This window comes from Rhineura floridana, chromosome 1 (assembly GCF_030035675.1).
Source record: "Rhineura floridana isolate rRhiFlo1 chromosome 1, rRhiFlo1.hap2, whole genome shotgun sequence".
NCBI classification, from domain to species: domain Eukaryota; kingdom Metazoa; phylum Chordata; class Lepidosauria; order Squamata; family Rhineuridae; genus Rhineura; species Rhineura floridana.
In genome coordinates, this window is record NC_084480.1 from 261,776,582 (window position 1) to 261,790,267 (window position 13,686).

Consider the following 13,686-nt stretch of genomic DNA (forward strand, 5'->3'; position numbering starts at 1 on the left):
TCAGCAGTCTAATATCCAGCTTTTCCATCTAGGTGCAGGGGCATCCTATCGCCTGCAGCCCTAGTTCCCTAGAACACACACTGCCAACTCCAAACACACTTCTCCCCGCCCAGGAGTGGGGGGGAGACTCTCCTCCAGTAGAGTTTAAAATGACAAAAGGATCTTCCCAGCCCCTTTCACCAGTTGCCGGGGCAATTAACAGGCCCATTAACTACCTGGCCACTCTATTTGATTAACAAAGGAGATTCATCTGGCTAGCAGAGCCAGCCTCCCGGGCATAGGATTCCAAATCAGAGGCTGGAAAGGTGACCCACAGAAATCATCCATTCCAGCCCCCCCCCCATGCTCATAACAATATGGTATCTGCAGAAGGCCCTCACCTGCAGAGCTTAGTGATCGACTGGGTATATAAGGGGTAAGACGATCTTTCACATACCTTGGTCCCAAACTGCGTAGGGCTTTGTACACCAAAACTAGAATCTTGAACTTGGCCCTGTAGCTAATGGTCAGCCAGTGCAATTCTTTTAGCAGTGGGGTGACATGTTGGTAATACCCTGCTCCAATGAGCAGTCACCCCCCCCCTCAATTTATGCCAACTGCAGCTTGTGGACCAACCTCATGGGCAGTCCCATATAGAGCACATTACAGTAATCCAGCCTGGAGGTTACCAGTGTGTGGACAACAGTGAACAGGCTATCCCGGTCCAGAAACAGCCACAGCTGTCTCACTAGCCAAGGCTGGTAAAAGGCACTCCTAGCCACTGAGGTCACCTGGGCCTCTAGCAACAAAGATGGATCCAGGAGCACCCCCAGACTACAGACCTGTTTTTTCAGAGGGAGTACAACCCCATCCAAAGCAGGCAACTGACCAATAATCCAAACTCGGGAACCACCAACCCACAGTGCCTCCATCTTGCTAGGATTCAGACTCAGTTTATTGGCCCTCATCCAGCCCACCACCAAGTCCAGGCAGCGGTCCAGGGCTTGCACAGCCTCTCCCAATGCAGATGTTACGGAGAAATAGAGCTGGGTATCATCAGCATACTGCTCACACCTCGCCCCAAAGCTCCTGATGACTGCTCCCAAGGGCTTCATACAGATGTTAAACAGCATGGGGGACAAGATGGTACCCTGCGGTACCCCACAGCACAGCTGCCAGGGGGCCGAAAGACAGCCACCCAATGCTATTCTCTGAGAGTGACCTTGGAGATAGGATCGGAACCACTGTAAAACAGTGCCTCCAATACCCATCTCACCAAGTCAGCCCAGAAGGATACCATGGTCAATGTTATCAATAGCCACCGAGAGATCAAGTAAGAATAACAGGGTTGCACTCCCTCTGTCCTCCCAATAAAGGTCATCCATCAGGGTGACCAAGGCCGATTCAATCCCATAACCTGGCCTGAACTCAGAGTGGGATGGGTCAAGATAATTTGTTTCATCCAAGAATACTTGCAGTTGCTGTGCCACAACCCTCTCAATCACCTTCCCTAAGGGGGGAGGGGTATTTGCAACCAGTCGGTAGTTGTCACAAACCAATGGGTCCAGGGTGGGCTTTTTCAGGAGTGCTCAGATCACCACCTCTTTCAAGGCGGCTAAAACCATTCCCTCCCGCAATGATGCCTTGACCACACCCTGGATCCACTCGGTCAGACCCCCTCAGCAAGCTTTAATAAGCCAAGAAGGGCAAGGGTCGAGAGGACACGTTGCTGGCCGCATCATCACAAGCACCTTGTCCACGTCATCAGGCCACATCAACTGAAACCGTTCCCAAGAAGTTGCAGCAGATGTTGCACTGGACACCTCATTGGGGACTACAGTAGATGTGGATGGGGCATCAAGTCTGCTACAGAGGCGAGCAGCTTGCCTTGGAAATGATTCACAGTGGGCCTCCGAAGGGTCTAAGACTCCGCTGTCTGGAGTTGATGTCAACAGACCCCTGACAATACAGAAAAGCTCCAATGGACGGCTACTTCAGGATGCGATGGAGGCAGAGAAGTGGGCCTTCTTCGCTGCCCTCACCGCAACACAGTAGCACAGTTATGATGTTTTAGTCGTGCCTGATCAGCCTCACACCACATCTTTCATCACTTGCGCTCTAGCCGTCTTCCAGCCTGTTTCATTGCCCTTGGCTCACTGGTGTACCAAGGTGCAAGCCGGGCTCCAGAGTGCCGGAGAGGGCGCCTGGGGGCAACCCTGTGAAGAGCCCGATGTGCCTCACTGTTCCACAGCATGACAAGGGCTTCAACAGGGTCACCTGCTCTATCTACTGGGAACTCCCCCAGGGCATTCAGGAATCCAGTGGATTCCATTAGGCTCTGGCGGCGGACCATCTTAATATGTCCACCACCCCTGCAGGGAAGGATTGGAGCCATAAGTCTAAACTTCACCAGGAAGTGATCTGACCATGACAATGGGATGACATCCACCCCCCTATCTCCAGACCACCCCTTCCTCCATCTGGAGCAAAAACCAAGTTGAGGGTGTGCCCTGCCCTATGTGTTGGGCCAATAACAACTTGAGACAACCCCATGGTCGTCATGGAGGCCATGAAGTCCCTAGCCAGAACACTAGAGGCAGCTTCAGCATGGACATTGAAATCACCCAGCACTATCATTCTGGGCTCCTCCAGTGCCACAGCTGAGATGACCTCCACCAGCTTGGTCAGAGAAGCTGCCGGGCAGCAGGGTGGACGGTACACCAGCAGCAACCCTAGTTTACTGTCTCCTCGGCCCAACACCAGGTGCAGGCCCTCACAGCCAGCTCCAAGACAGAGTGGTTTCCTGGTGACCAAGATGGAAGTTCTGTAGACCACAGCAACTCCTCCCCCCCCCGTCCCTGTAGCCTGTGCCGGTGCTGCACCAAGTATCCAGGTGGGCAAAGTTGGGTCAGATCAACTCCTCCAAGCTCACCCACTCAGGTCTCGGTAACGCACACCAAATCGGCATCTTCATCCACAATCAAGTCATGGATGAGAGTGGTATTATGTACCGATCTGGCATTAAACAATAACACACACAGGCCAGTGGGCACAGCAGATGAGCAATGAAGTACCCATCCATGAGAGGAGTGGCAGCAAGGAACAAGGCGCAGATAGCCTTGCCTTCGCCTTCTATGGTAATTCACCACATCCCCATGGCTATACTTCCCTCTGCCCGTAATCACTGAAATTGGGGTGGCATCACCCATGTTCCTCCGTACTAAGAATCCTCCTAAACACCTAATATGGGCCCAACATGAGCCCACCAACAAAGCCTGCTGGAGCAAATTATCCCAGTAGGCCTCTGCGAGGATTGGGAACAGTCACACCCATTCAAACCTTTTCACACAGGGCCCATCTACTACTCCCTCTGTCTCACACCCAGGGAGGGCCAGCCTTCTGCCAGTTACAGACTCTCACTCTGAAGGCATCTGGCGACTTTCTCCTATCATTCAGGTCACTGCACAGGCTCCCACCCTGTGCAGGAACTACACATGCACCACACGCCCTCCCCACCACCAGTCTCCTCTAGACTGGTTTAACAGAGAACACATTAAAAACACAAGAAAAAATAATAGAAAGGGGGTAGCGGCCTCACCCTCGGGACTCCCTAAGGGGCATCCCAAGGGCAGCTGGGCTTTTATGCCTCCTGGCCCAGCCAGCAGCTGTTGCAAGAGGCTGCGAGATTAACTGCAGCCTCTCTCTGGAGCAGGGGCCAGGCAGGAGCTCCCAGTCCTTGCAGCACTTACCAGGGGCTTCAGCTGTCTGAACAAACAGCAACCCAAAGGAGCTAGTAGCCAGCACCCAGATGCCAGATACTTACTCCCAGGGCAGGTCTTCTTCAGTCCCCTAGTGCTGCAGCTGTTACCCAACATGTTGTTGTCATGTTGAAACCACAGTCAAGGTTTGCTTGGATGATAAGATAATCAGCTGTTAGTACCGTCTTAAATTTTTTATGCATTTTATCTTTCAATTTTTTTAATAGTCCCCCTGCTATTTTTCCCTCACCATTAGGTACAAGGTTTGCTTTGAATAAGCAAACATTTTAAAAGTCTGGATTTAGAGCGCCACCGTGTGGTCATATATGGTTATAACTCATACCATCCTTAAATTAAACATGGGTCAGGTACTTCATCATAGTTAATTAGGAACTTAGTTCATTAAAACTACTTTATTAAGGACTGACTGCCGTGGACCAGAGTTCTCTTAAACAATTAAAATTGGTTAGCTTAGTGGTTAATTGAAGACAAATACTTTCTTGCAAACAGATTACTTCTTTGTCTTTAGAATCATGATCCGTTACTATGAGATCATGGTTTGCTATTGGCTTCAGTTCAGTTCCCTGTTTAACCTTTGGTGTGAGTAGAATCATATTTTAAACAATCCTATAAATGTAAGAAAATGCCATAATAAAATTTAATAGTCTTTAAATGGCACAGACAAGACTTAATGTGAATGACCAATGTCTGTAGAAGATTTCTATGTGTGGAAGCACTTTCAAAAGATACTGGTGAAAACCAAACATTTCATTGGAATAATACCCTCAGTCAAATCTGTACCCTTAATAAGATGATTTTTTTTGTTTGCTTCACTATATTGACAGTGCTCTCTCTCTCTCTCTCTCTCTCTCTCTCTCTCTCTGCAATACAGTATGCTTAGGATTGCAACTACGCATCACGTTAGAACAGTATTTCTCAACTGTATGAAGATCTCATGGTGTATGTTTCAAAAATATGTAAAATATAAGTAAAAAATTAACAGTATCAAAATAGAACAGTTTGATTTAACTGCCAAAGAGTTCGAGCAATTCACCTTGGAAAGGTTTTGATGGAAATATCTCCCTGCATACCCCAAAAGAGCAGAGCAGGCTCTGCACATCATTATTCTATTTCATCCACATAGTTTTGCGAAGCTGTTCTGTTCTTATGGCTTTTAAAATAAAGCAGCACAACAGACTGGATGTTGAACGTGACCTAAGATGTACTCTATCTTGCACAGTGCGCAGAATCCAAAAGCTTGTGGTAAGCATGCAGCATCAATGCTTACATTAACAATTAAAACTGACTCTTTTTTTAAAAAAATTATAAATACTTTTTTTTGTTTTTATTGTTAATCCCAAATTTTCATTTATAGTTAAAAGTCACACTATTTCAATCCTTTTGAAAATTCAAATAAAATAATTAGAGGAGCCAGGTTTGAAGGGGTGTGTGGGATATTTATGTTAGCTAAAAGGGGGCATAGGTTTAAAGGCTGAGAAATAGTGCACTAGAACAAACCAATGGTGGCTGATTTTTATAGCTATATATGCTATCTGTAAAGATGTTCACTATTTGCTATTTCAGCGTAGAGGACAAAAAATAAGTATGTTATGAAGTAGTATATGCTTAAGGCACTCAAATGAGCACACCTTTATGAATTGCATTGTGACTGGCTGCAACCAATGAAATCATAGCATTTGAAGTGCTTGAATAACTTTGCATACACTGAGAAGATGCACATGGGCTTCATCAGATCTGCCTGAACATTTATTTAACTGTACATAATTGTCAGAAAAAGACATGCACGTGCTTCAATGTTTTTGCACATGTACAACATGGAGCACTGTAACATATAAACATTCAAATCATAATATGTTCTGTTTGAGTTTTATTGTATATAGCCAATGGCTATTACAATATAAACACAAGACATTATGTTTATACATTTATATAAAAACAAAGAGACAATCCAATAAAACAGGAATAAGACCCTGACAATACAAATAAACAAAATTTAAAACAATTCCATTAATTTAAAAGCTCTTCTTAACATTTGATGCTAGTATGATTCAAAAAGGCTCATCTTATCTTTATTGTAGCGAAAGTAGATAAAGCTACGCTATAACTGACAAATTTATCTACATCAGCCAGCAACCATCTAATCTTAAAATCATCTCATTGACCTTTTAAGGAGGTCTGAAGAAGGAGAAGAAACCTAGCCAACATTTTCAATGTGGCCTAATCCCGATACACAAGAACATACTTTTACTGTCCTATTAGAAAATCTGCCAGCCAGATATTCAGTGGGCATCGTTTGAAATCTAAGCTAGGTGAAAGTATGCCTAAAAAGGTTAGTTCCCACAAATAAATTGCCCTGTTTATGGTCTGATTTAATTTTGGTATACCATATGGCAGAGTTGCAGTTCTTCATGTATTCAAAATCTCTTTCGGCATCTTTGGCAAAAACTACTGTATATCCTGGAACTTACAATCAGATACATTCTGTGATGTCATTGCTAAGGGAATCAAATAACTCGGCATCAGACATGTACAAAATTGTACCCAGCCTTTTCTGCCCTTAAATTGAAAAAGCATAATTTTGCTAAGTGTTGATGTGACATTGATGATAGCTTTTCCCAATACAATATAATGTATTTGTGAATACATGCTTTTAGAGAAGGGAGACCAGTCCTTAGTAATATGCCAGGTGTACCATGTGATACAGCAAAAGCCTGCACAGAAACTTACTTTGAATTGCATCGAGTTCATCTCTGCAATGGTGCCCCAAATTGCTGCACCATATAAAAGACAGGACGCAAACTTGGCAACAAATACTTTTAATATTGGTTCTAGAACATGATGGCCCTCAGTATAGTAAAGCTTCTTTATAAGCCTCATTGAACACACAGCTGAAATGTAATTGCCTCAGAATGGATATGCCATAAGGTATTTTGAGAGAAATGAAGCCCTAAATATTTAAATGAACGGCACTGTTCAATATATGTTCATTCAGAGCCCATAAATCATAATGTGAGAAAACCAGGAGATTTCTTAAAATCTAGGTGCTGCTGCTTTAGTTTCCTCTTGTGTGTTGAGCCTATTCAGTAAATTAAATACGAATGCCCTAACATTATTTGGCCAATCCAAGAACGGGGACATTTACTGGAACTAAAGGCTTCACCTTATGTCTGCTAGATGTCTTTCAAATAAGACTTTTGGTCTGCGGATTTATTTTAACAAAATGGGCAGAGCAATCTTTTATTAACATTATGACCAGGACCAGAGATATACCACCACCACTATGCCAGAAGAACAACTGCCACATCCAATGTGCGGTTAGCCTAGAAGGTGAGGAGGAAAACATACAACTACGTAAAAATGGCAGTCACACTCAGCACATCGTCCCTGGAAACTCTGCTGCAGTTCACCAGTGAGGATTGTGCTGCTGACAACATCCACATACCACATACACATGGAGGGGGCCAAACCATGCGGGCCAAGCCAGGAGCATTTCTCTCATGTTTTCCCACCCTGACATGCAAGAAATACAGAGAATGAACCAGATAATGGGCACAGGCAAGAGAGCCCTGCGGCACTGTGTTCAAGTAGCAACACACACTTTATTTATTAATTTTTTACATTTGTATACCGCCCCATAGCCGAAGCTCTCTGGGTGGTTTACAACAATTAAAAATATTAAAAACAAAAATACAAATTTAAAAGCAATTTAAAAAGACATGCTAAAATGCCTGGGAGAAGAGGAAAATCTTGACCTGGCACCGAAAAGATAACAGTGTTGGTGCCAGGCACACCTTGTCAGGAACATCATTCCATAATTTGGGGGCCACCACTGAGAAGGCCCGCTCCCTTGTTGCCAGACTCCCAACTTCCCTCAGAGTAGGCACCTGGAGGAGGGCCTTTAATGCTGAGTGTAGTGTACGGGTGGGTATGTGTCGGGAGAGGCGTTCCATCAGGTATTGTGGTCCTAAGCCATGTAAGGCTTTATAGGTTAAACCCAGCACCTTGAATCCAGCTCAGAAACAGACAGGCAGCCAATGCAAGCGGGCCAGAATCGGTTTTATATGTTCCAGCCGTCTGGTCCCTGTTACCAATCTGGCCGCTGCATTTTGCACAACCTGCAGCTTCCGAACCATCTTCAATGGCAGCCCCATGTAGAGCAAATTGCAGTAATCTAACTTGGAGGCTACCAGAGCATGGACAACTGAAGCCAGGTTATCCCTGTCCAGATAGGGGCGTAGCTGGGCCACCAACCGAAGTTGGTAGAAGGTACTCCGTGCCACGGAGGCTACCTGAGCCTCAAGTGACAGAGATGGTTCTAGGAGAACCCCCAAGCTATGAACCTGCTCCTTCAGGGGGAGTGCAACCCCATCCAGGACAGGTTGGACATCTGCCATCTGGTCAGAAGAACCACCTACTAGCAGCATTTCAGTCTTGTCTGGATTCAGCCTCGGTTTATTAGCCCTCATCCAGTCCATTGTGTCAGCCAGGCACTGGTTCAGCACATTGACAGCCTCACCTGAAGAAGAGGAAAAGGAGAAATAGAGGTGCATGTCATCAGCATACCGATGACAACGCACTCCAAAGCTCTGGATGACCACACCCAATGGTTTCATGTAGATGTTGAACAGCATGGGGGACAGAACTGACCCCTGTGGAACCCCATACTGGAGAGACCAGGGTGCCAAGCAATGTTCCCCAAGCACCACCTTCTGGAGCCTACCTGCCAAGAAGAAGCAGAACCTCTGCCATGCAGTCCCTCCCAACTCAGCCAGTCTTCCCAGAAGGATACCATGGTCGATGGCATCGAAAGCCGCTGAGAGATCAAGAAGAATCAACAGAGTCACACTCCCCCTGTCTCTCTCCTGACAGAGGTCATCATACAGGGCAACCAAGGCTGTTTCTGTGCCAAAACCAGGCCTGAAACCTGACTGAAATGGATCCAGATAATCAGTCTCATCCAAGAGTGTCTGGAGCTGGCCCACAACCACTCATTCAAGGACCTTGCCCAGGAATGGAACATTTGCTACCGGCCTATAGTTATTAAAATTTTCTGGGTCCAGGGAGGGTTTCTTCAGGAGTGGTCTCACTACCGCCTCTTTCAGGCGGTCAGGGACCACCCCCTCTCTCTCACAGAGGCATTAATCACTTTCCTGGCCCAGCCGGCTGTTCCATCCCTGCTAGCTTTTATTAGCCAAGAAGGGCAAGGATCCAGCACAGAAGTGGTTGCACGAACCTGTCCAAGCACCTTGTCAACATCCTCAAGGTGTACCAACTGAAACTCATCCAAGAAATTGGAACATTCAAGAAGAAGACTGCTTGTTTGAGTCTGCCCATAGAAAAAGTGCTTCACCTGCCCTCCAATGGAAGAAAGACATTCAGCCAGGCAGCAGCAACAAGCCAAGGCACTCTGCGATGCAGACTGCAGAGCAAAAGATTGCAGGTTTGAATCTGCACAGATTGTTTTTCCTTTCCCAGTAGCCATCAATAATTGAAATGGGAATAGGAACATAGAAGCTGCTTTATACTGAGCCAGACCATTGGGCCATTTAGCTCAGTATTGCCTGAAGTGACTGGCAGCAACTCTCCAGGCTTTTAGGCCTGATTGTCTCCCAGCCCTAACTGGAGATGCTGAGGATTGAACTCGGGACTTTGTGCATGCAAAACAGTTGCAGTACCACTGAGCTACAGCCTTGCCCCATGGTTAGTATAGTTCTGGAGGCACAAGAACAAATGCACACATGTTTCCAGGGGTACTGGTTTTAAACCCCCGGGGGAAATGCATTTATTTACACATACATACGTACATACATACTTACTGATATTAGCTGGGGAGGTAGCTGAGGAAAAGCTACGATTGCAGCAGGACCAGGAATTCTCCAGGGAATGAGAATAAGCATGCAGCAGCTTGGGGAGCGGGGCAGAGAGTGCGGTGTCTCCACAGACATTATGTTTTAAAAGAAGCATTCAGTGCCTTTTCTCATTTTTGATCACTTGATGGCACCAGACCAACATGGTATACATCTTAATCCAACATACTGAAAGGTACTATGCCATAATATGAACTGATACAGTTGATGTTTGCACTTCTAGCCGTCTGAGGCTAGCTTTTGGCAAGAAAAAATATATTTAAAAGCAGGCAAGTCCTAATCTGAAACAAATGAACACATCTCAGAACCTCTAACAATCCTTGATTCTGACCTATTTTATAAGCCTATTTATTTGGTTTTTGTACTGTATAGTTAATCTACTGAATCCTCATTTGGATAGGTATGTAACTGTTCCCACCCTTGTTTCTTTTTAACTCCCTTGTCTAAAATATTTTCCAATAAGTCTCTAAGCAAAAAATGTTCTTCTCTAACTCTGAGAACTCTCTGCCCAGCAGCAATTCTGCCTTATGTGCATTAAGTTAAGTTACTTAACTTTCAATGTTTTACAGAGCTATCAGCAGCCATTACCGCTACAACAATAATAATTGTGAATAAAACCCATGTAAACCTATGGAACAAGTTGAATCCAATTTGCTTCAATGGGACATGCAGTACCATTATGTGCATGTTAACACACACTATATTTAAATGGGGCTTATTTCCAAGTTTTGGAGCATTAGCTGCAACTAACTTGAGATCAATCAGGTAAGGTTTCCAACTGGCCAGAAAAATGAGCCTGAGCTATTCTTGTCCCTTTAGCAGAGGCTTGATATGCAGAAACCAGGCAGAGAAATTTCCATGGCATGGAGCTCAGTGACATCCCATGCTAAATTGCTGTGGATCAAACTGCTTAAAAATAGACAGCTGCAAGAGCCGATTCAAAAGTCAATTCTAGATTTGAGCCTTTAACATTGTTTTTATGGTGTACATCTAAACATAAGCACATAAGCTATGAACCTACAGCACCTTATTCTAGAGCCATGTTTTAAGTCTCTCTTAGGTGTTTTACCCATGCCACCATATCAAAAGATAATGGGTTGGATCCAAGCTTAGCCATGCTTAGAGCTGATGCACTGAAATTTACAGGACTTAAGTTAGTAATTAATAACTTAATCCCATTGATTTCAGTCAGTCTTCACTAAGTATGGCTGGATCCAGCCCAATAGAGGAGATGATTATGATGATCTGGAATTATTTGGGTAGGATTCAAGTAAAGCTAGCACAACAGCACTTATCCCTCTCCTCCCCTCCCCTGCGTGTACCCCGCACTGTCCCCAAATCTACACTGGAGGGTTGCGGGAATCTCCAGACCAGATTTAGAGGGCATGCAGGGGAGAAATCCTGGCACGGATGGAACCAGCAGCTTAGTCCAACATTGAATAATACAACCCCTTTATTATTTCATTTGATGCTTCTTCAGCAAGACTCTTGGACAGCTGTGGTTTAAAAATCACTCTCCCCTCCCAGATTCTGTGGAAATGATGTTAATTCAATATCAGACTCTTGAGAAGTCAACATGTTAATGAAATTGGGGGGGATGCAAAACTTGAGTTTATAGCTTTATTATTTGATATGAAAAGACTCATGGCAAAATTTCAGAAGGGGGAGGGAAACATTTCATGCAACAGAAAAGAAAGGTCTTACAGTATTATTGTTTTCAGAATCCCAATAGATGATGAGCAAGGCTCTCTTTGCTCAAAGCAAGGTCTCTCCCCTCTTTATACTGTTGTAATTTTCTATAATAATATCCCACATGGTGTTTATTCCATTTCCTATACTGCCTTACAAGTGTGAGTGGATTCCATAAGATAGCTGAGAAAGAAAGGAAGAAAACAGGCAGTGTTTGGGGAACATTTTAGCTCACCACCACTACCATTTCTCTTTCTCCAGGAAAACTGCACAGCAGAGAAACTGTGCTTCACAATGCTTTATGGAGCCATCAGCAATCATTAATGTCTTTTTTAACTTGGTAGAATTGGACAACTCAGTTACACAATGCGAATATCTAGAAATGTTTTTGAAGGCATGTCATGCCTAATATTAAGTCACACTCTTTCGTACACTTAACTTCATGTATGGTAGCTCTTTTCTTTGAAAAGTAATGATTGATAACTGACTGTAATTATCTCAGAGTTTATGCAGCTATAAGGATGGTGGATGGATCACAGGCTAAATTGAGTCTGGCCTAATTTGACATGAAACCATCCCACTACTTTTCCTTACTACCAGTTTGCTAGGAAGTGTTTAAAACTATCTAATAAACATCTTGTGACAGAACCTTTAGGTTAGAATTACCATTCCTGCATCTACAACATTAAATATAAAGCTCCCTTATTCAGAAGTTAGAAGTATTTATTTGGAAGAACCTGGAAATATGAGTTCCACCAACTGAATATTAAACTACCTTCTAACCGCATGGGTAGTTTTCCTTCAAAAAGACTGGACTAGCAGCTGGGATAAGAATGCTGTTTTTTATTAGCCCATAACTTTCTGTTTCAGCTCTCCAACAATTTTGTGGAAAAAATTGACATGTTTTTCCAGTATTAGTCAGTCTGGTTGGAAGGGTCTGCACTAATTTGAGCACAAAGTTTGTACATATTGATAACACATTGATAATGTTTGTTTGCTTAATCTTTCATACTAGGTAGGAGACTTTCAAGGTACATATAACCTTCCCAAACATAATTTGTGCACATTTTAACATTACAAAGAGGAGAGAACTAAGATTTGTTGTTTTAAAATGCAAGCTACATTTTAAATTATTTTAATAGTATTATTATGCATATTTGTTTTCAAAACTGATTGTTCTATCTATATTTGATAATTTTATTAGGTCTACAAGTTTTAAAGTCTATTGATTTTATCGTTGTTTTTATGAGTATCATACATTATTTTATGGAAACCACTTAGAAGTTTAATTTAAAGTTTAATTTTAAAATAAATGAAGCAGTATATAAATCTTGTTAAATAAGTTGTGGGAATTTCAAGGTGGAACTGGGTGTGATGAAAGAGACGGCTCCACTCCCATCAAAAGCTGCAGCTCTGGCATTCGTAAAATGTTTAACTTCATCAGATGTATGAAGTGGACTCAAAAAGCTTATGCTACAATTAATTGGCTAGTCTTTAAAGTGCCACAAGACTTTTTCTTGGGGTTTTTTTTGTGACTTTGAAAGCTGTTCTAAATAAATTTGCCTGATACATGCCTGTTGAAAACATCTCTAAGCAGAGAGAGATTTTCTTGTAATTTCTTGTTCTTTTGTTGCTGAACTGCTCCTATAAAAATCTACTTTACTGCAATTTTAATAACTTGGATAGCAATAACAAACCATTGTTTTTCCTTGTTCAATGGCGAAAACCGATGTAACAATTTCCAGTATGAAGGTTCCTGACATGTCAGGTATATGGAGTCTTCTCAATTAGGTCAGTCTTGTAACATTCTTCTAAAAATTTTTTTTTACCATATTGGCATGTTGACAATGTGCAGTGAATGGATATGTGCCAAGTTTAGCACATAGCAAGCTGTTGTTTGATTTCTTCCCCATGCACCCAGTTTGCAATATGTGGTCTAATGCACGTTTACTCAGAAATAACTCTCTATATTCAGTAGAATAAAAGAAATGGGGTTGCCACACCATCTGATTGTCCTGATGCGCAACCTATACTCTGGACAGGAGGCTACTGTAAGGACAGAATATGGAGAAACTGATTGGTTCCCAGTTGGAAAAGGTGTGAGACGGGTGTATTTTATCACCCTATTTGTTTAATCTACATGCAGAACATATTGTTATGAGCGTGGGGGTTGGAATGGATGATTCCTGTGGGTCCCCTTTCCAGCCTCTGATTTGGAATCCTGTGCCTTGGGGCTGGCTCTGCTGGCCAGATGAATTTCTTTTGTTAAACGAATAGAGTGGCCAGGTAGGATAATGGGTCTATCAGTTGCCCAGCAACTGGTGAAATGGGCCAGGAAGATCCTTTTGTCATTGAAACTCTTCAGGAGAGCC